This window comes from Orcinus orca, chromosome 20 (assembly GCF_937001465.1).
Source record: "Orcinus orca chromosome 20, mOrcOrc1.1, whole genome shotgun sequence".
Classification (NCBI taxonomy): domain Eukaryota; kingdom Metazoa; phylum Chordata; class Mammalia; order Artiodactyla; family Delphinidae; genus Orcinus; species Orcinus orca.
This window is the reverse complement of record NC_064578.1, coordinates 16,734,788-16,758,696: the sequence shown is the minus strand read 5'-3', so window position 1 is coordinate 16,758,696 and position 23,909 is coordinate 16,734,788. Positions and strand designations below refer to the sequence as shown.

The window sequence follows — 23,909 nt, the reverse complement described above, 5'->3', positions numbered from 1 at the left end:
TTACTTCACTCAGTATGACAATCTCTAGGTCCATCCATTGCTGCAAATGGAATTATTTTGTTCTTTTGTTCTTTTTTATGGCCGAGTAATATTCCATTGTATATATGTACCACATCTTTATCCATTCCTCTGTTGATGGACATTTAGGTTGCTTCCATGTCTTGACTATTGTAAGTAGTGCTTCTGTGAACATTGGGGTGCATGTATCTTTTTGAAATATGATTTTCTCCAGGTATATGCCCAGGAGTGGGGTTGCTGGATCATATGGTAGCTCTATGTTTAGTTTTTTAAGGAACCTCTATACTGTTCTGCATAGTGGCTGTACCAATTTACAAAATGGTACAAAAATGATCTTCTCATTTTTTTATTGGGTTGTTTTTTTTGATATTGAGCCACATGAGCTGTTTGTATATTTTGGAGATTAATCCCTTGTTGGTCTCATTGTTTGCAAATATTTTCTCCCATTCTGTGGGTTGTCTATTTGTTTTGTTTATGGTTTTCTTTGCTATGCAAAAGCTTTTAAGTTTAATTAGGTCCCATTTGTTTATTTTTGTTCTTATTTTCATTACTTTAGGAGGTGGATCAAAAAAGATTGCTGTGATTCATGTCAGAGAGTGTTCTGCCTATGGTTTCCTCTAAGAGTTTTACAGTATCTGGCCTTAGATTTAGGTCTTTAATCCATTTTGAGTTTATTTTTGTGTGTGGTGTTAGGGAGTGTTCTAATTTCATTATTTTACATGAGCTGTCCAGTTTTCCCAACCCCACTTATTAAAGAGGCTGTCTTTTCTCCACTGTATATTCTTGCCTCCTTTGTCATAGATTAGTTGACTATAGGTGCATGGGTTTATCTCTGGACTTTCTATTCTGTTCCATTGGTCTACATCTCTGTTTTTGTGCCAGTACCATACTGTTTTGATTACTGTAGCTTTGTAGTATAGTCTGAAATTGGGGAGCCTGATTGCTGCAGCTCCATTTTTCTTAAGATTGCTTTGGCTATTCAGGGTCTTTTGTGTTTCCATACAAATTGTAAAATTTTTTGTTCTAATTCTGTGAAAAATGTCATTGGTAATTTGATAGGGATTGCATTGAATCTGTAGATTGGTTTGGGTAGTATAGTCATTTTGATAATAATGATTCTTCCAATCCAAGAACATAGTGTATCTCTCCATCTCTTTGTCTCATCTTTGATTTCTTTCATTACTATCTGATAGTTTTCTGAGGACAGGTCTTTTGCCTCCTCAGCTAGGTTTATTCCTAGGTATTTTATTCATCTTGATGTAATAGTAAATGGGATTGTTTTCCTTAATTTCTCTAATCTTTCGTTGTTAGTGTATAGGAATGCAAGAGATTTCTGTGTATTTTGTATCTTGCAACTTTACCAAATTCATTGATTAGCTCTAGTAATTTCCTGGTAGCATCTTTAGAATTTTCTATGTACAGTATCATGTCATCTGCAAACAGTGACAGTTTCACTTCTTTTTCAATTTGGATTCCTTTTATTTCTTTTTCTTCTCTGATTGCCATGGCTAGGACTTGCAAAACTATGTTGAATAAAAGTGGTGAGATTGGACCTGATTTTTTTTAATAATTGGTATTGTTTAGTTAGGCCTTACTAAGTGCTCAGCCGTGACGTCTGTTCTTTATGTATATGAGCAAGTCCTTATTAACAACCCTGTGAGGAAGATATTATTCAATTTTATTGATTAAAAAAACTGAGATGTTGAGCAAGCAAGAGGCTTGACCAAATTCTCACAATTTATAAACTTGTAGAGCCAGGTTTGAAAACTGGAGGGTTCCAGCTTCAAAGCTGGTGCTTTTGCAATGAAACATGATAGTTTTTTTAGGTCCATTTTGAAACTTCTATTTGAAACTTCTGTCAAAGCCAGCTGCACCAAACTTGTTGATTTCCCTGAATTCTGCTCACAGAATTTCCCTGAAATAGATATTTCTGTTCTCTGCATGCAGAGCAGGGCAAAGGTCTATGAAGTGTTTCCGTTAATGGAAACTTCCCACCTTTCTGATTTATGCCTTCTTTAAAAGCAAAAACATTTTCTGGGGCTTCTGCAGTTCTTCAAACCACCCCTAGAATCCTTCCCATGTTCACGTACTACCCACCTGAGCAGTATGGAAGACATTTCCACATCCCCAGGTCTTAACTATTTTCTTGTCCAATATTAGCATATCTTAATTATATTTTTCATTGCTGAAGTCTTAGACTGTGGCTGTCCAGAATACAGAGAATTTTTCAGTAGGTTAAACAAATGTAAGTTTGGCTTTTACTGTTTTGAGTGTTAGATTCTTGTCATGTTCTCTTGTGAGCTTTATAGTCTTTTAAATTCTCTACTACATTCCTTTAGGCCATTAGTACTTTCTCAGCCTTTCTGTATTTCACTTTGATGTTAATATTTTATGTTTCTGATCATGTATTTACTGTTCACCATCATTAAAAATAGTTAAATTGCTCAGTTGCAGGCTTTGGATTTTTATTATAATTCTTTAATTCCCTGAAACCTGTTTCTGTGATAAAAATGACAAATATATGCAGAAACTGGTCAGATTTGGATGTTTAAATATTGTAATTCTCTTACAATAATTTAGTTATGTTTCAGAGAGTACCATGATGTAGAAGTAGAAAAGATCATAAAAAGGCCATTAAAAGTTTGACTTCCAACTGTTATAGCATGAGTAAAAGAGTTGGGCAGTAATGATGACAGCATGTTCTTGTTTCACTGCCTGGGTGAAGATTTTAATTCAAGATTGAAATTGGTACTGTATCTTAGACCTAAAATACTGGATGATGAAATTATTTTGTCTGATATTAATATAGCCACTCCTACTTTAAATTTATGTTAGTACAGAATATCTTTTTCATTCTTTTTACTTTTTACTTGTTTTTCTTAATTTGCAGCAGTGTAGAGTTTGGTGCTATCCCTTTTTTCTCCTAATCTAATTATCTCTGCTTTTTAGTTGTGTTTTAAAGACCATTTACATTTAATATGGTTATTGGTATAATTGTATTGAACTGACCATCTTGCTTTTGTTTTCTGTATGTCCCTTCTGTTCTATGTTCCCTTTATACTCCTTTTCTTTCTCAGTCTTTCAGATTAATATTTTTATGATTCCATATTGTCTTCTTTGTCTTATTAATTATAACTTATTTTACTGGTTGCTTTGGTGTTTATATTATACATCTTTGACATATCATAGTCAATCTTTGCTATTGTACACTTACTGTATAAGAGACTGGCAATAGTATACTTTCATTTCTCTTTTCTCTCCTGGCCTTTAAACTATTGTCATACATTTCATTTTTATGTATGTTGAAATCCCTGCAATACCTTGTTATTATTTTTGCTTTAAACAGTTAGTTATCTTTTAAAGAGATAAATTAAAGTTTTTTAAAAAAAGTCTTTATATTTACATTTCTAGATTCTATTTCCAGTGCTCTTCCTTCTTTGTGTACCTCCAGCTTTTCATCTGGTATAATTTTCATTCTGTTTGAGGCACTTACTTTACTATTTCTTATAGTGCAGGTCTGTTGGTGATTATTTCTTTCAGTTTTTTATGTTTGGATAAGGTCTTTGTTTCACCTTCATTTTTCCATCTATTTTCACTGTCTCCCCCTTGCCTCCCCCTCCCTGTCCCCCACTACCCTAGTCAGTACTTCAAAGATGTTGCACTGTTTTCTAGCTTACCTTGCTTCTGATGAGAAACCTGTTGTTTCTCATCCTTTGTACATAATGTGTCTCTTTTTCTGCCCCCCTGACTACTTTTCACATTTTCCTCTTTATCCCCAATTTTAAGCAATTTGCTTATGATGTGTTTTAGTTTTCTTCATTTTTCATAATTATGGTTGGGGTTCACTCAGCTTCTTGGGATTTTCCCCACAAGGAGTTTGTTTTGGCCGACCTAGGGATGGGGAGGGCCCTGTATCTAAAAGAAGGTGTTGGGCCTCTTGATGGTGAAGCATGATTGAAGCTGGTGATGTAGGACTCAGTGGAGCGGCAGAAACTTGATCTTGGAGTTGTGGAACTGCTTGACTATTGGCAGGTGGCACCTGCTGGCTGTGATCTGCTTCACCATCATGATCTGGATTGAGTGGGCCCAGGTGCTGTGCTGGGCACCTGTGTCATGATAGCATTCAGTGGCAGTGCCTGTGATGGTCAGGTCCCAGTACACCTGGTACACATGGGCGCTCTGTCAGAGTTGTGATGCAACCAGATGCTGAAGTTCTTCACCTGCAGGAGGATTTCTTGAACACCTGCCCACAGTAGATTATTTCCCCTGAAGACTTCATCTTCTTCAGCTGAGACACAAAGTATCAGCACAGCATGATTAGGTACAAAGATTTTTATGTGGTAGAGGGGTGGTGAGTGGCATTTGGGAGTGGGTGGGAGGCCCCCCCCACCACCACACCACCTCATGCTCTTGTAGTGTGCATGAAGCCTTCGTGACACTCTCCAGGCTGGCCACCACCCACAAAAGGGCTTATAGTTTTTTCAAATTTGGAAAAATTTTAGGCATTATTTTTTCAAATATTTTTTGCTCCCCATCCTTTAAGGAATGACAGTTATATTTGATCATTTGAGGTTGTCTCATGGTTCACTGCTGCTTTGTTCATTTTTTCCTTGTGGGTTTTTTTTTCTTGGTCCTCTCTGTTTCATTTTGGATGGTTTGTTGCTATGCCTTGTAGTTTATTAATCTTTGCTTCCACTTTGTCTAATCTCCTGTTAATACCATACACCATATTTGCATCTCATGCATTATAGTTTTCATCTCTAGAAGTTCAATACGTGTCTCTTTTAACACCTTCCAGGTCTCCATTTAACGTGTTCAATCTTTCCCCTGATTATTGTCAGTTTTTGACTTTTTTTTTTTTTTTTTTTTTTTTTTAGTTTTTGACTTTTATAGTTTGAAGCTATTTTGTGTTAGGAGCATACAAGTTAATACTTTGTGCATGCATATGCACATATGTATGTCCAAGTATGTATGTTTGTGTGTATACATACACATGCATGTATATCTATATACACACGTGTGTGTGTGTGTATATATATATATATATATATATATAAAATCTGTGGAATTTTCCTTTTAAAGCTTTTTGCTTTAATTTGTACTTTGATACTAAAATTACAAAAAATCACTAAAATTACTGTTTTCTTCTGGTTAGTATTAGCTTGGCCAATCTTTTCCTGTATTCTATTTTCAATCTTTCAAGGTCTGTTTTTTAGGTATATCTCTTGTAAGCACTATAGAAATGAAATTAATTTGTTTATTCTTGTTATCAGTCTTTGAATTAGAAGTATTCATCTGTTTATGGAATTTTACTCTCAGTCATCACAAGGAATCAGACAGAGAGTTATAAAAATAGCTAAAGTGGGAGAAGCATAGATGTTGAGAACTCTTACAATAGTCTTGGTCATAGGTCCCAATTTTAATGGTTTCTGACTTTCTTTCTTGAATAGAGGCTGGAATTCAAGCAACTCCCATCAAATTATCTTTATTCTTGGCATATAGACCTGAAGATGCTAGTGGAGAAAAATTATCTTACTTTCCTAAGGTTTTCATGCTTTCTCAGCCTCCTGTCTCATATGAGAATGGATCTTTTAAAGCGTTATGAACAGTATTATTTTGTATTTGAAAGTTAATTTTAAACAATGTCAGTATGTAGAAAAACTATTTCTTAGTGTATAGATTTTCTAATTGTCTCCATTTTCTTTAGTTTATGAAGTTGCTTCTTTTGGTCATTCCTTTTTAGTTGGTCATACACTAAGTTTACTTGATCAGTGTTGGGGTGAATTTTTTATTCTAATAGACTATATACTGTTCAGGGTCATTTATAATGAATACAAGGTAACATGCCTATTATATAAAAATAAAATAATTGTTTTTGTGAAATGAATTGGAAGATGTGACATAATTAGACAGTGGGCATTTGTATTCTATTATCGCTTTAGAGCTGCAAAAAAATGGAGGTAGTTTATTTCATCTTGGTAATGCTCCTTCTTTCTGGTCCAACAATTTATCAGAAATGTTAATCCAGCAAGCCGTAAGTGGGGTGGGGGAGGGGAGGGGGAGAGAGGGGATTTAAAATTAGCCTGGAAATATTGCACAACTCATTAAAAATGTAATCATGCATAAAATGAGATCAATGAAAATTTATCTAAAAGTGCAAGGAAAAGGCATTTTCTAGTATGATACTGGATTTAATAGACTGGATTTTAATTTAGTCAGTTTGCTACAAAAAAATCCCTCCAGGCTAAATAAAACAGTTTTCCCTCCCAGTTATTGTACAGACAGCTAATTTTCAGACCCTTTCCTTCTGATATTCAGTCTTATCTCTTGCTGGGTACGGGTTTCACTATATTGCAGAATTTGTTTTCTTTACATTTTCCATTACTGCTTTCATTTGCATGATAAATGATTAGAAGTAGAAACAGGAAAAGAAGCTATGCAGACATTTCTTTATTAATTTTGTTTAAATTAGAATAACTTTTTTATTCATCCTCCTCCCTCCCCATTTAACAACCAGTGTATCTGAATTATTTTAATATTTTATTGTAGAGCTAGAGAAATGGGTTGCAGTTTTTTTCTTGCACTTTCTTCATGTAACATTTTATTTCATTCTTATGTTTGTAGTTTACATTTTGGTTCCTGTCTTGTGCAGTTAATGATATTGATGAATTTTTCTCTTAAAAGATACCCTGTGTTTAAGGCTGAGTCTAAGGTACAGGTGTTTAAAATGCGTTGACACTGATGAAACTGAGTGCTTTGAAGATTTATTTTGCAGACAATATCATCACAATTCTTAAGCAATAAATAGGGTTTGTAAAATTGGGCTTTATTTATGTCTTCTGCCCCTTCTATCTTAGCTGCTTTTCTAGTCTGATAATTTAGAATGTGAAATGATGTAATTAACTAAACCCATTAATGAAAACTTTCTGATGTTTTCCTTTCCCCTGAAGTTGTAAATGAAAAGAAGCTAGCTTTATTAATAAGAACTTCTCTGGGCAAAATTTGCCTGAGCAAAAATTAGTATGTAAGCTGAATGAATGGTTCCAGCAAAATTTGTCTGTAACAGAAGAATTTTATGATTATTTTATGATAATTCACATAGCTAACTTTTCTTTTTCTATTACACAGATTTTATGTAAATACTTTCCTGTTCAAAAAAATTCAAACATTACTGTTTGTTTATTCTTCCCATCCTTCTCTCTTACCTAAAACTAACACACTAGTCCTCAGCTATTCTTCCTGACATTTTTCTCTGTAAAATAGACCTGTACCTGTAGAAATACATTAGTTTTAATTTTTGTTAAATTATTCTAACATGAATTGTGTTACAATATTTTAATTTTTCTGCTTTAAAAATTTAACTAAACATTATATCTTGGAAAATTTTCCATTTCAATACGTATAACTATATTCTGTTGAAGTATTGAATAATATTCTATAACGTGGAGCTAGGAAGATCTGGAAAGAACCTAAGTATCCATCTTTAAGGGAGTGTTAACTGCGACAAACAACGATGCAATAAAAACCTTTGTGCATACCTCTGTGCATGGTGGAAATGTTTTCTGGGGGAAGATGACAAGAAGTAGGAGAGCAGGGTCATGGAACGCCCCTAAATTTTCCTCTGAGTGCTGTTTACCTAAATCCTATGCGTTTAACAATTGTCTCATTGTCGTTCATTTCTAAGTAGTTTTTGAGTTATATATTGATTTTTCTCTTAAACATGAGTTATTGTCTAGGGGAAAGTTTCTGTGTCCATGTAGATTTTTTGGGCTATCTTCTTGATGATGATCTAAGTTTATTTCATTGTGATCATTCAGTATAGCTTTGTATGATTTCTGCTTTACAGGAGTCAATGAGATTTTTCTTCATGACCTAATATGTGGTCAGTTTTCTTTTGTGAGTGTCCCTGACTGAGGAGAATGTTCTTTGTTGTGTTCAACGTTCTACTTTATACCTATTAGGTCAAACTCATTAATTATATTATTCAAATACTCAGTGTTCTTACTTTTTGTTCATCTATTTTATATGCTGGTTCCTGAAAGCTGTGTTGTTAGATATGCCCAAAAATTCATGTGTTACATTTTCTTGGCAAATACCTCTTTTTGTCCTTTTAGTGCATTTGTCTAAAATGGTTTCTTTTTTTCTAATACTGAGAATTGCTTAGTGTATCTTATACTTTTATCTTCACTCTTTCTGTATTGTCTTATTTTAGATACATCTTTTAAATATAGTCTGTGGGTTTTCTACTGGAGTATTTAAGTTTCTTTTCTTAATAGACAGCGATCCTTCACCCAGATTATAATTACCAGTGTTTTGGACTTATTTATGTTTTCTATTTGTTTTTCTACGATACAGTGCCTTATTTGTTTCTCCCTCTTTCTGCCTATCTTTGGTTGATCAGATTATTCTATTCCATTTTTTTCACTCCGCTTGTGGTTTGTAAGTTATATGTTCCACTTCTTTTTTTCTAGTCATTACACTTAAAATTTTAACATAGATAGTGATTGTATATCTTTCTGCCATTGTATGGGCTATCCCTACCCTGTCTCTAAATAATGTGAAAACCTTGATGTAGTTTTGCTTTTGTCACTTTCCACTTTCTCCAACGCTTCTCAAGTCTTGAGTTCCAAACTGTTAACATTTTTTGTTTGTTTGAAATCAACGTTTATTTAAATTTAATTAGTTTTGCTGGTTCTTTTGTTCACCCTTGCTTTTTATATCCAGTCTCTCTGATATTTTTTTTTTCTGGAGTACATTTTTGAGAAATTCTTGTTAGAGTGAGTTTGTGTATGGTAAATAGAATCCTTGCATGTTTGAAAGTATCGTTATTTTGAAAAATAATTATACCTTCAGTAGACTTTTAGGTTCAAGTCTCGGCCAGCGTCTGGCATATGGTAGGCACTCTGCATGTTTTTTATGTGGAGAGCCTGCATAGAACTAGATTAGAGGAACATGGGGTTCTTAACCCAAATGGTCCTGGGTACCCAGCTATATTGATTCTTGATTAGTCTTCTCTGGAACAGTCTGTCTAAGGACAGATGAAGTGGAACCCCTAGAGCTGCTCTCAAATCAAGGGATCTTTTGTGGCACACATATAGGCAGTGCTCATAATGGAAGGAGAACTTTTCTGGAGTCTTTTAGGATTTCTTTCTTATCTTTGACATTCCGAAAATTTCCCACAATTATGTGTGTGTGTATTGATTATCACCCTCACCCATTCCTCTCTGTTCTTCTTTTACTCCTATTAGCAAATGTAGAATTTTTAAAATTTAGTTTAATTTTTTTAAATGTTATTGCAGTATAGTTGATTTATAATATCATGTTAGTTTCAGGTGTACAGCACAGTGATTTAGAATTTCTGAATCTATCCTTCAAATCTCTTTTTTTTTCCTTCCTGAACTTATATAGCTTTTGTGCTGTGTTTTGAGACAACTCTTCGGTTATATTTTCCCGTTGACTATTTTAGTTTACAGCTTTGTCTGCTTTTCTTTTTAGATCATGTATTGAGGTTTTAATTTCAATGATTTTTAAAAAGACTTTATTTTTTAAAAGAGCAGTTTTAGGTTCATAGCAAAATTGAGAGATGGCTATAGAGGTTCCTCATATATCCCCTACTGCCCCCCCACCCCCACCCTGCCACTGCCCCAGCCCTCTGCCCCCAGCCCCCTGCATAACCTCTCCATTATCAACATCACTCACCAGAATGGTACCTTTGTTACAACTGATGAACCTACATTGACATATCATAATCATTCAAAGTTAATAGTTTACCTTAGGGTTCATTCTTGGTGTTGTACATTCTGTGGGACTGGGCAAATGTAAAATGACATGTGTCCATCATTATAGTATCATACTATATTTTCACTGCCCTAAAAATCCTCTGTGTTCCACCTACCCACCCCCTCACTCTTTACCTCTGGCAACCACTAATCTTGTTATCACCATAGTTTTGTCTTTTCTAGAATGTCAGTCATATAATTGGAATCATAGAGTATATTTCCTTTTCATTTAGTACCTTTTATTTAGTACCATGAATTTAAGATTTCCCCCCGTCTTTTTGTGGCTTCATAGCTCATTTCTTTCTAGCACTGAATATTTCTTTGTCTGGATATACCACAGTTTATCTGTTAACCTACTGAAGGTCATCTTGCTTGCTTCCTAGTTTTGGCAGTTATGAATAAAGCTGCTCTGAACATCTGTGAGCAGGTTTTTCTGTGGACTTGTTTTCAGCTCCTTTGGGTAAATAACAAGGAGTACGATTGCTGGATTATATGGTGACAATATGCTTAGTTTTGTAAGAAACAGCCAAATTATCTTACAAAGTGGCTGTACCATTTTGCATTCCCATCAGCAATGAATGAGAATTCTTGTTACTCCACATCCTTGTTAACATTTGGTGTTGTCAGTGTTCTGGATTTTGGCCATACTAAGAGGCATGTAGTGGTATCTTGTTGTTTTAATTTGCATTTCCCTGATGATGTACAATGTGGAATATCTTTTCATATGCTTATTTTCCATCTGTATTTTTTCTTTGGTGAGGTGTCTGTTAAGGTTTTCTGTCTATTTTTAAACTGGGTTGTTTTCTTCTTGTTAACTTTTAAGAGTTTTTATATTTTGAATAACAGTTCTTTTTTAGTGTCTCTTTTCCAAGTATTTTCTCCCAGTCTGTGGCTTGTTTTCTCATTTTATTGATATTGTCTTTGGCAGAGCAGAAGTTTTTAACTTTAATGAAGTCCAGCTTATTAATTAGTTTTTTCATGGATCTTATCTTTGTTCTATCTGAAAAGTCATTGCCATACTTAAAGTCATCTAGGTTTTCTCCTACTTTATCTTCTAGTAGTTTTATAATTTTGCATTTTACTTTTAGGTCTATGATCCATTTTGAGTTAGTTTCTGTGGCGGATATAAGGTCTGTGTCTAATTCATTTTTTTGCATGTGGATGTCCACTTGTTCCAGCACCATTCATTGAAGAGATTATCTTTGCTCCTCCATTGTATTGCCTTTGCTCTTTGGTCAAAGATCAGTTGACTATATTTGTGTGGATTTTGGGTGGCTCTATATTCTATTCTCTTGATCTATTTGTCTCAGTGACAATTGTTCTGTTTACTGTATCTCTAATTTGTTTTTTCTCGTAGATGCCTACTCTTTTTTTTATGGATGCAATGTTTTATCATTTATATATGTTAAATATATTTACTGTTGACATATTTATTTATAACTACATATATATTTATAATAGCTTTATTGAGATATAATTCACATACCAAAAAATCCACCCTTTTAAAATGTACAATTTAGTAATTTTCAGTATATTTACCAAGCTGTGCAACCATTATCACTATCTAGTTGCAGGACCTTTTCATTACTTAAAAGGTAACCCTGTACCCATTGTCAGTGATTCCTCCTCACAGCTTCTCACAATCTCTACTCTACTTTCTGTCTCTATAGAGTTGACTACTGGGGACCATAAATGGGATCATAGAATATGTGGCCTTTGTGGCTGGCTTCTTTCACTTGGCATAATATTATCAAGGCTCATCCGTGTTGTAGCATGTATCAGAACTTTTTATTATCCCTTTTTATTGATGAATAGTATTCTATTGTACGGATATACCACATTTTGTTTATCCATTAATCAGTTGATGGACATGGGGTGATTATGGATAATGTTGCTATGAACATTTGTGTATAAGTGTTTGTGTGAACATATGTTTTCAGTTCTCTTGGGTATACCTCGGAGTGGAATTGCAGGATCACATGATACCTTTATGTTTAACGTCTTGAGAAACTGCCAAACTGTTTTACAGAGTACCCGCACAACTTTGCTATCCCACCAGCAATCAATTTAAGAGGGTTTCAGTTTCTCCATGTGTTAATTCTTCCTCTATTGGATACTTCTCTTCTGTGGTGTTGGTTTTCCTAAAATGTTTAGTGATTCTTGGTTGTATGTTCTTCTTTATATTGGAGATTCCCTGGTGGTTGTTTTATACAATTAAGTTTTGAGTGGTTTATTATTCAGCAATAGATGACCACAGCATTTACATGCTCTTAAATCACAATTAACCAGAATGCTCAGAAAATGGAAATGGATCTTCCTAATCAACAAAACAAAAACAACCACTGCAAAACCAAAACCCCCAAAAAACCTCCGAAATAACCACCACCACCACCAACCCCCAAGCCACCACCAAACCCACTTTGCTTAAATTCTTATGGTTAAGATTCTTTAAAAAAACTTTTACAAAAATACATGAACTTATGTTCTTGGTTTAGAAAGTGCATAACGTAATATAATACTGGATTCTTGGGGATTTCGAACATCAAAATATTACTTTTAGATCTATGTGTATAGGTGGTGCAGGCTTTTGCGATTTTTTATTTTTTTTAAAGTTGCCTTGCTGAATGGGCTGTGTGATCTCCCAGCAGTTCCTTGAGCATTTTGAGTCCCTCCTATGTCTGAGCATCCTTCATGCTGATCTCTTTGCCTACAATAGTCCTGGCCACTTTTCATGTCTTGATTCCAGGGGCCCTCCTTTGATATAGAACAAGAGTCAGTGCTAAGAGTTCAGGGGACAGGTCTAGGCTTCAGCGAAAGGGGCTATGGAGAACGATTCATGGAGTCTGGGACTGAAATAGGCATTCTGGAGACAAGGCATTGCTCAGTGTGGAACATGGCTGTGCAAAGGCAGAAGGCCAATTGAATCACCTGGACAAACATGGCTGAAGATTGTAGACTATGGATATACTTGGGACTGAGAATGACATACCAGCCCAGGGGGATCAAGATTAGGAAAACAAAGTGAATTACAAACATGAGGTACTGTAGAGCTGGACCTAAGAGATGAATCCTGAATGGGCTATAGCTGACTCACTGGATTTGTCTTCTATAAGCATAAGAAGGAAGTGATGCCCTACTAGGCCTGCCGGGATGACAATGCCCAATCAAAGCTACCAGAAAATTAAAAAAAAAAAAAAAAAAGCTACCAGAAAATAGAAAGCCATGGTAACTTTGTTATTCCTCCAACAGTATTCACACACTGCTTTTTAGTAATGATATTGAAATCCTCCAATAATTTGAGAATTCACTTTCCAGGATCAGTGGTACTTCAAGTTTTCATTGCCCTTAGAAATGTGTTCTTTAGCTAATTTATAGATAATAGCTTTCACTGTACTTTAAATGATAGATTATGTGCCTAGACTGTGAGAATGTAATAAATGTTTCCTAGGTGTTTCAAAGTTTCATCAAATAGTCACTAAATAATTATAATAGGTGGTAGTCAAAGAGTAATGTGGTTTCTAAATTACATGGGTCCCACTGGTTTTAATAAATGTAGAAGTACTAACTAAATTTTTACTAAGTGATGCATAAGGTTGTATTGTAAAATATTTCGTAAAACTAAGATGATTAGCAAACTGTTAAAAACTAGGCTTTGGTGAACCATCTGGGCCCATTGAATTCGACACACTATTTCAAACTTGAGCTGTTCCTACAAATCACCTTTAATGCCCCTCCTTGGTAATAGCCCTCCCTTCAAAATCTTATTGTGCATCTTAATGACATAATTTATACATTTTGAACCATCTTTTTCTGGTAAGCATTACTTCCAATCTTCCCATATAGCAGAAATCTCAGGATTTCATCATTTCAATCTTGTCACACAGCTTTTCCATTTCACATTCTGTAAGGTGGTTCCAAGATGGGTCCTGGAAAATTGGTGTGCAAGTAAACAATTTCCTGCTCCGGAGACCTAAATTTCTATTCTGCTCTGAACCACAGGATAGACACAATAGCTCACATTCGTTTCATGGAAGCTTGATCGTATATCTTTTTTTTTTTTTTTTCTTTTTGCGGTACGCGGGCCTCTCACTGTTGTTGCGGAGCACAGGCTCCAGACGCGCAGGCTCAGCGGTCATGGCTCACGGGCCCAGCCGCTCCGCGGCATGTGGGATCTTCCCGGACCGGGGCACGAACCCGTGTCCCCTGCATCGGCAGGCGGACTCTCAACCACTGTGCCACCAGGGAAGCCCCTGGTGGTTGTCTTTTAATGTCTCATTAGAAATATTCTACAACACATGCTTCCATATGGCTCAACTCTCAGAATCTGAGTGCCTCAGGTCTCGAATATAGGAAAAATAGGAATCACACCTTTCAATATTGCTTATGACCATCAGCATTTGACCTAAGAGTTGGCAAAGTGCTTTAGAATTTTTTGAGAACAGGCTTTTCATAATAAATGTGTGGTGTCATTATTGTCATCTCTTGATCTATTTAATGTTACTGTGAACATCAGTGCAGATTGTGTCCACTGCTTTCCCCATCTGTTCTTTACATTATCTCCTTGAACATTCCTCTGAATGGGCTACACAGGATTTGCCTTCATGGCACTGTGTACTGATTTACATTTCTCTATCAGTCCATCTTTCTCCAGATGGATTGTGATCTCACCGCTTGTTAAGATCTCCAGATACAGGTTGCTTTTACAGTTAGATTTACTACTAATTACTAAAGTGTAACGTTCTTGTTTCCTAGGAGAATGGAAAAACAAATTTTGCCAAATCATGCAATTATGTAAAGACAAAGCATACATGGTCTAGTGGGGGAAGGCTTTTTTTGTTCATACATGGGACAGTGTATTTATATGTATACATAATTTGGATACCTATTAGAAAATTGTATTTAATCTTAAGTATTTTTCTACATTATATCTATTTATCAGGGGAGTCCCATATATGATGTATCACAAAGATGACATGCTGGTGACCTACTAAAAATGAAAATGAAGGATGGGGAGAGGGACAGAAGAACCTGTTTTTTAAAAAACATATTGCTGAAGTTTTCTTCTGCTGCAGAGATAGGAATATAGACACTCCTATGTAGTTGCTTCTAGAGTAATTCTATAAACACATTTCCTTTTAGTTGAAAAGGATTCACACTGGCTCTCTAAGAGTTTAAGTGTGTGTCTGTTCTACAGACACACTCAGTAGATTTTCATGGAATTTTTGTGATTGAAGAATGTTATATTAACACTGTAGTATAAAATGGGATATTAGACTTTTTTTCCTTGCAAGCAACAGAAAACACAACTTAAACTCCCTTAAGCAAAACAAAGGAATATATTGGTTCAACTACCTGAAAAGTACAATAGGCTTCAGACACAGTTGGATCCAGGAGTTCAAATTGGGTCATCAAGACTTCAAAAACTCTCTCTGCCTCTTTACTCTGCTTTCCTGTGTTGGTCTATTCTTAGCACCTGTGTTGGCAGGATGGTGCCCAAAGGCTCCAGGCTGACCTGTCTTTCCCATTGAATCTTTTCTTTTTTGTTAGAAGTCTCTAAGGCAGAGAACTTTACTTCCCTGAAATAGTTTGTGCTTCTTAGAAACAAATTTTGTGTTTGTTGCTACTTGATTTTGAATAGAAGACGGTTAGCCGAATATGGAGAGAGAAAGTACAGACATTTACAAATTGAGTTACTGAGAGCTGTACTTAAAGTTCGTCTGTGAATGCAGTTTCCTCATAATGGTGTCTCAATACACAAACATTGTTGAGGTTGACTCTCTTGTGGATATGAAGGTAGATAATGATTTGGTGATAAGGAAATAAAAGAACACCATCAGTTAGTACTGACCCCTGTTATTGTCCTCTCCCCACCAGCGGGGGCAGATTGGTTTGTTTTCCTTGGTGTTCAGAGGGTGTGGGCAAGAATCTGACTTCTTGATGGAAGGAAGCATTTCTTTCTTTTTTTTTAATTAAAATTTAAAAAAACTATAGTTGATTTACAGTATTGTATTAGTTTCTATTTTTAGTTTTTTAAGGAACCTCCATACTGTTCTCCATAGTGGTTGCACCAATTTACATTCCCGCCAACAGTGTAGGAGAGTTCCCTTTTCTCCACACCCTCTCCAGCATTTGTTATTTGTAGACATTTTGATGATGGCCATTCTGACCCTTGTGAGGTGATACCTCATTGTACTTTTGATTTGCATTTCTCTAATAATTAGAGATGTTGAGCATTTTTTTCATGTGCCTGTATGTCTTCTTTGGTGAAATGTCTATTTAGGTCTTCTGCCCATTTTTTAATTGGGTTGTTTGTTTTTTGATATTGAGCTGTATGAGCTGTTTGTATAGTTTGGAAATTAAGTCCTTGTTGGTTGCATTGTTTGCAATTCGTGCCAATATAATAGAATCATGGAATCACAGAATGTTAGAGGTGAGAGGGATTTTGAAATCATCTGGTCATATAAGAAAAGAATGGAGAAAATGTTGTTTAGAGGTGATGTGACTTGGGCAGGGGAGTTTTTGGTCAGTGTCAGTGGTAGATGGTAAAATGGGTAAGGTATGATGTTTGGAGGCAGACCAATGTATAGTTTCTATTCCTTCACTAAGTGTGCAGGTTTGAGCCAGCTACTTTAAGTGCTTCTGATATTAAATTGTTTAGTGATAATATAGGTAAAGAACTTACTAGAGTGCTTGGCACTTAATGGGTGCTCAGTAATCACTAATGGGCTTGCTCATGGCAGGGAACATATGCCTTCCTTTAGCTTATCCCTATCTTTTTTTTTTTTAATATTTATTTATTTGGCTGTGGTGTGCAGGCTTTTTAGTTGCGGTGTGCGGGCTCTTAGTTGCAGCATGTGGGATCTAGTTTCCCGACCAGGGATCGAACCCAGGCCCCCAGCACTGGGAGTGTGGAGTCTTAACTGCTGGACTACCAGAGAAGTCCTTATTTCATCCCTATCTTTTTTTTTTTTTTTAGCTTGCATAGCATATTTATTTTTATTTTATTTTTTTAACATCTTTATTGGGGTATAATTGCTTTACAATGGTGTGTTAGTTTCTGCTTTATGACAAAGTGAATCAGTTATACATATACATATGTTCCCATATCTCTTCCCTCTTGCGTCTCCCTCCCTATCCCACCCCTCCAGGCGGTCACAAAGCACTGAGCCGATATCCCTGTGCCATGCGGCTGCTTCCCACTAGCTATCTACCTTACGTTTGTTAGTGTATATATGTCCATGCCTCTCTCTCGCCCTGTTTCATCCCTATCTTACAGTGCCCTTGTGAGCCTTCACTTTATTAAACCTAGCACAATGTCATCATGAGTGCCAATAATCCACTCATTTTTTGTTGTTGTTGTTACTGTTGATTTAATTTCTTTGAAACTAGTCCTTCTCCATGAAGAAGAAGGGCAGGCCTGAGTTCATATTTACTTGGTAAAATTAGGTGCTTTGGGTATTAAACAAACCTGTCTCCATGAACATTTCACATTACAACATGGAAGTCAATACAAATAAAAATACGGATGAATATTGCCACATGTAACATAGGGAGATTCTAGACCTTGATCAGGCCCTTGCCTACCTTTCTACCACCCGTCTACTACTTCTGTCGCCCTTATTACCAGGTTCTTGTTAAGCTGGCCTTCAGGACATTCCTCCAAAAGGTCAGATTGCTCCCTGCTCTATAACCTTGGCGATGGCTCTTACCTCCACCTGGAATGTTCTTTCCCTATTGTGTTTGGCTCCTTCTTGTCATTCAGATTTTTTGCATCCTTTGCTGATCAGCCAATCTGAAATGTCCCTTGTCCTCTATCACATCAACTGGTTACATTTTCATTATAGCACTTGTTATTTATTTGTTTGTTCATTTATTGTGTATTGTCTGTTTTCTCCCATTGGACTAGTTAACATAGTTAATTCTGTTATGAAGATAACTACATATTTACTTTGCAGTTATCACATAGTTACTATGTAGCTATTTCTCATTCCCCATTACATAATGTCTAAAGCAGTGCCCAGTACACAGGCAGTCCCTCCTTAAATATTTGTTGGATGAAGGAGGAAGTGAATTTGAAGAACCCATATAGGTAGCGCTGTGCCTTGTGGAAAAAGGTCCAGGCCAGTATTCTAAGCTACTTTTACTCTGGACTCTGTGATCTTGGGACAGAATTCCACCTTTTGGATCTTGATTGCTTTTCTAATAAAATAAGTTTAACTAGATCACATAAGGTTTCTTTATTCTCTTCCAAACTGTGATTCGATGTCTGTTTTCTTCCATGCTGGAAAATTGTTAGGGTTCAGGACATGATACCCCCAAATATGGTACCGTGGCATATTGAATATTTTAAGTTGAAATTTGAGAAACAGCAGGTACAGGAAAATCTTTCTGACCTTCCCCTTCTTTGCTGAAGCAAGTCATAAGACCCTCATGTGAGAGGTACCCATCCTGTACCCAGAGGGAATGAGCATCCTTATCTCTGAAGATGGAGGAATGCTGAGAGGAGTACAAATGAACAGGCCCTGTTAAATTTTCCCCAGTTATTACCTTTAGCCTGTACCCTTTTGACTTATCACATTCCCCCCCCCGACTTTCCACTTTTCATCACACCTAGTATCAAAACACTCAGCCTTAAGCTCTTCTTCAGGTCTTCATTTCCTTATGAAGGCTCCAGTGTAACTCAAAACTTATATTAAATAAATTTTTATGTCTTTATCCTAATTTTTTTCATTAGTTTAGTTTTCAGGTCCAGCCAGGAATCTTAAGAGAGTCGAGGAAGAGTTTTTCTTTCCCTATACAATCTCATAAGAATTTACCTTATAGGTAGGTAAAGGTGCTCTTTTAGATGGTGTCTGTGTATCAAAGCACAAACTAAATACCAGGCAGTAGCTGATGGTTCTGGAGAATCAGACGATAGGTGAAAAATAGGCATTACCTAAGAAAAAAAGGATAGTTTTATATGGGGTTAAGTATTGCACTACTGGTGGAAGATAGACTCATAAATTCTAAGGAATCTTTCTGATAATTGGAAAAAAGGTTATAGCAATCAAAACATAAATACCCATCCAAATGATTCCTTTCTATGTAATTTTAGGAAGAGTTGTAGAAAATTAATGTTTAGGCCTTTTCTTCTGTGATTTCCTTTATGAACAAATGCTAACAATTGGCAGAATTCTTTTCCTTTCCCCACACTATTTGCCTTTCAGAATAGAGAGTGGTATTTCGGTACTCTGTATTAGTTTCCTGTTGATGCTTTACTAAATGACACCAAATTTGGGAGTTAAAAATAACACAAATTTAATATCTTACAGTTCTGGAAGTCAGAAGTCTGAAATGGGTCTCATTGGTCTGAGATCAAGGTGTCAATGGGCTGCATTTCTTCTGCAAACTCTGATGGAGAATTTGTTTTCTTGCCTTTTCCATCTTCTAAAGGCAGCCCACATTCCTTGGTTCATGGCCCCTTCCTCCATCTTCAAAGCTAGCAATGGCCAGTTAAGTCTTTTTCATATCATATCACAATGGGACTCACTCTTCTGCCTCCATCTTCTACCTTTAAAAACCCTTGTGATTAAAAACGCTGGATTATAATCCAGGATAATTTATCTGTTTTAAGGTCAGTTGATTAACAGCCTTAATTCCATCTGCAGCCTTAATTCCCCTTTGCCAGGTAATATATTCACAAGTTCTGAGAAATAGGACATGGACATCTTTGGCGGGGCAGGGGGGGACATTATTCTGCCTACCACATACTACTTAAGAGAAAAAGAACAATCCCCAAGAAAAACAAGTTCCAAGGCATCTGCTAAAATGAAAGCAATGTACGTATTAATATGTGAAGATAACCCCATTCTTTTTTCAGTTGTTTAGGAAAAAAGGTGACAACATCTACCTTTTGGTTTATTGAAGAACAGTTACGATGTAGGGCCAGCAATGTCCCCAATAGTAGGCTAAAAATACCAACACCTAGGGGTTTGTAACCCAGATTTCAGAAAGCCATCTGGATCCTGGAACTCTTAATCCACTAGCACCATCTTTTATGCGTTGAGTTGGTAGAAAGTGTATGGTTCCATTTACATAGATACGTTGCCCGCAGAAAATGTTCACTGATATAGTTTGGTTGAAACCCCCTTGCCCTGCAACTCTGGCTTCAAATGATTTAGGAAATAATCTACAAATGTGACCAACCACACAATAGAAACCTATATTACTCCCCTGTGGAACAGCGAATGTAAATTTCTGCTTTGCTTACCTGGAAGCCAAATATACAGAGGAAAGGAAAGTTAACTTCTGGCCCTGATTCATCACTTTTATTGAAGTTAAATTCTTTTGTTTTAATGCATACTTGATTGAGCAAGTATTTATTGAGGCAGTTATGGTTTGTAGGAGAAAGAGACAGTTGAAGAAAGAACAAATGAATCTAATGTAAATCAAATACTTAGTCCTTTTATAGGAACTACAAAGACTTAAATGTGTGTTCTTAATGGTAATTTTTACAAAACTCCAATAGGAGAATTTGACAGTGATTGTTTCGGTGGGGAAATGGGTTTTTCCTTTCACATGCTAATCACCTACTCCTGGTGATATTTCTCTCCTTGACTGCAGTTGCAGAATTGAATAATTTATGGAATGAATTTTGTTGTAAATTTATTGTGTCACAAGCAGGTTGTAATTTCACTAACAGTTCACTTAAGTTATTAAGTTAAAAAAAATGTGTTTGATAGGATAGTGCATTTGGAGGCCTTTTTTTTTTCCCTCTCAGCAAGTTCACATCTTATATATTTTCAAAACAGAGTACTTGCCTAATTTTTATTCAGAATCTGATATGCGAGAAGGAAGCACACATTAACATAAGTGGAATCGCATTTGCACCCTATTGTTGAATTTTGGAAGTCGTAAACAAATTATTGAAGATTTTATAGAGACAGAAATAGCATGAAACCCACAGTGCTGTGGCGCTGCTGCCATTGTTCCCTGCATAACTGTCCCCAGCTTCCTGATGACAAATGAGGCGATGGTGGTGCAAAGGTGAAGATGTTCCTGGGAGGGGGAAAAGCCACATTAATCCCTTCGTATTTTGCTTCAACTCTGAGGTTAAAATAATGGTGCACTGTCACTCCCCCAGATCTTATCCAATCCTAATGGACTACAAAGAGAATAGGAAAAAAAAATCTTTAAAAATCTCTCACAGGGGTATCTGATTGGCCTCCATCTACATTTGCTACATTCTCAGGGCCTCTCTTTTAATGCCCTTTCCACTGTGATAAGAGGCAACATTTGGCCATTGCAGAAATCTCTGCTTATTTCTGCCTCCGGTGCTTCAGCATTCAGCAAACATATATTTAAGGTCGCCAGTTATTTACATTGAAATTTTTCTATTGACCCTGCCAGTGTGAATGAATTTCAAACAAGTCATTTCTTTCTTTGTATAGATGATTTCTCTAGGTTCCTTGTGGGGGTTACTTTTAATTCCTCTAGGAGTTCCCTCTATTCTTGTTAGCACCCAGAGGATTTGCTTTCTGTTATCCCCGTCTCCCAATGTGTGGCCCCCTCTCCCCGCATCCTACCCTGGGTATTCTAACCCTTGCATGGAGGATGCTGGATAATAGCCACCATTCTTGAACAGGAATACTTTTTAGGCCTTTAGAATAGACATTTTCACCATCTGTTACACAGAATCTAGAAATGTGATGAGAAAACAGGTTGTAATTAGCTAAAAAATGGGTAAGATTCTCTGTGTCTTAATGCATTTAGAATTGATGAAATAGCCTTTTAAATTTCCATGAAAAGAAATGAAGCTTGTACTTTAAAAAAATTAATAGGGTTTATTTTTTGGAGCAGTTTGGGTTTATAAAAAATTGAGGGAAAAGTACAGAGTTCCCATATGCTCCTGCCTCCTTTCTCCTGTTAACATCTTGCATTAGTGTTGTTAAAAAACAAAATTTGACTAAGTAAATTATAAAGTCTTCCTGGCTTTAGTCAACAATTAGTGAATCAGGCAGCATCCCGTCTAGCATGCAGAAAGGAGCTCCAAGGAGCTGTACAAAATTAAAGACTTTTATAGACAGAAGGGAGTGGGACAGGAATTTGTACAAGTTTTGCTCTCAGTCCAAAAATAGAGCATTCTTATGAAACCTTTCATAAGCCGAAATGGTGTAAAGTAAAAAAAACAATTACCTTAAGACATATCTTGCTAACAGATGCACAAAATAAATCTAGATAAAGCACAGACGCTTGCAGACACATTTCAAAGTTATGGCTTTTTTCTTTTTTCTTTTGCGGTACGCAGGCCTCTCACTGTTGTAGCCTCTCCCGTTGCGGAGCACAGGCTCCGGATGCATAGGCTCAGCGGCCATGACTCATGGGCCCAGCCGCTCCACGGCACGTGGGATCTTCCCATACTGGGGCACGAACCCATGTCCCCTGCATTGGCAGGCAGACGCTCAACCACTGCACCACCAGGGAAGCCCAAAGTTATGGCTTCTTGTTGCTGAGATGCTGAGTGTAGTTCCTGGGGAAAGAGCTTGGTGGTGCCACTTTTGCTGCTCTGTTTGCCTGCTGCCTCTATAAAGGCTTGCTGCAAAACAAATGCTGAACCCTGTTTTCATTTTTTGCCTTTTTTTTGTAAAAGTGAAAATCCTCTTCAGATTTCTTTTGGTTAACTAAAACAGGTACTAATGTAGATCTTTCGTAAAAGCAAAGTGGCATAAAGCAAACTTTCAAAAAGTGCGGGATACCAGTACTAGCAAAAAGTGGATTGGTTATGGCAAGGTCACTTTCCTTTAGGGGGTGGCAGGCGTCTACTAGGCAGTTTACCTAACTAGTGCTGACCAGGTGATTCCTGACTGACTGGTTTAAGATTCCATTTTTGGGAGAGGCCAAAACTGTAATTATGTCTTGGTTTGGTGCAGTGGGGCTTAGCATAAGTGATTTAATTTTGGGTCTGTTGCCTTGTTTTTAGCAGTGTGGTACTTTTATTACAGTTGATGAGCCAATGTTGATATATCATTATTAACTGAAGTCCATTGTTTACATTAGGGTTCACTCTTGGTGTTGTATCTTTTATGGATTTTGACAAACGTATAATACATTATCCACCATTACAGTATCGTATTGAACAGTTTCACTGTCCTGTGTTCCATCTGTCACTATCCTACCCATCCTTACCTGCTCCCTTCAACCGCTGGTGGCAATCTCTGTTCTTTTCACTGTTTCCATAGTTTTGCCTTTTCCAGAATGTCATATAGTTGGAATCATACAGTAAGTAGCCTTTTCAGATAGGCTTCTTTCACTTAGCAATATGCATTTAAGAGTCATCCATGTCTTTTCATGGCTTGATAGCTCATTTTTAAAAAATATATTTATTTATTTAATTTTATTTATTTTTGGCTGCGTTGGGTCTTCGTTGCTGTGCGTAGGCTTTCTCTAGTTGTGGTGAGTGGGGCCTACTCTTCGTTGCGGTGTGTGGGCCTCTCATTGTGGTAGCTTCTGTTGCGGCACACGGGCTTCAGCAGTTGTAGCTTGCGGCCTGTAGAGTGCAGGCTCAGTAGTTGGGGCACACGGGCTTAGTTGCTCTGCAGCATGTGGGATCTTCCCAGATCAGGGCTCAAACCCATGTCCCCTGGCTTGGCAGGCAGATTCTCAACCACTGCACCACCAGGGAAGCCCAGTTCATTTCTTTTTAATCGCTGAATAATCAGCTTGTACTTTTTATTGGGTAACATTGAGTAAGAATTCAGATTTTTCTCATACGGAAGAAAAGATAAGGAGACTCACCTTTTGCTCTCCTGAGTCCATCCTGGCATCTTGTATTTTCTTTCTACCACTGATGACCTTATAGTTAAGTCATCATTGTAATATATGGCCACAAAATAATGAGACTGATTAAACAGTACGTGTAGGAAAACAGACTCATTCATTTGATCATATTTCATATATTCCTGTTAGCATTTTCCCTTGGTTTATTATAAATACAATGTCTAGTCTCTTGCTAAGAAAATGAGACTTGTTCTTAATGCTGCAGGTATATACTTGATCTGAAACCAGCTCAGGTAAATTATAATTCTGTGTGTCTATATCTGTCTAATATCGGGCACATATTCAATCCACATACTG

General features: G+C 36.6%; 1 pseudogene; it reads right to left on the bottom strand.

Annotated features, from left to right (window-relative positions):
• Positions 1-3,933: 3,933 nt before the first annotated feature.
• On the bottom strand, positions 3,934-23,591 carry LOC101280912 (60S ribosomal protein L18a-like; annotated as a pseudogene).
• Between the last annotated feature and the right edge of the window lie 318 nt (positions 23,592-23,909).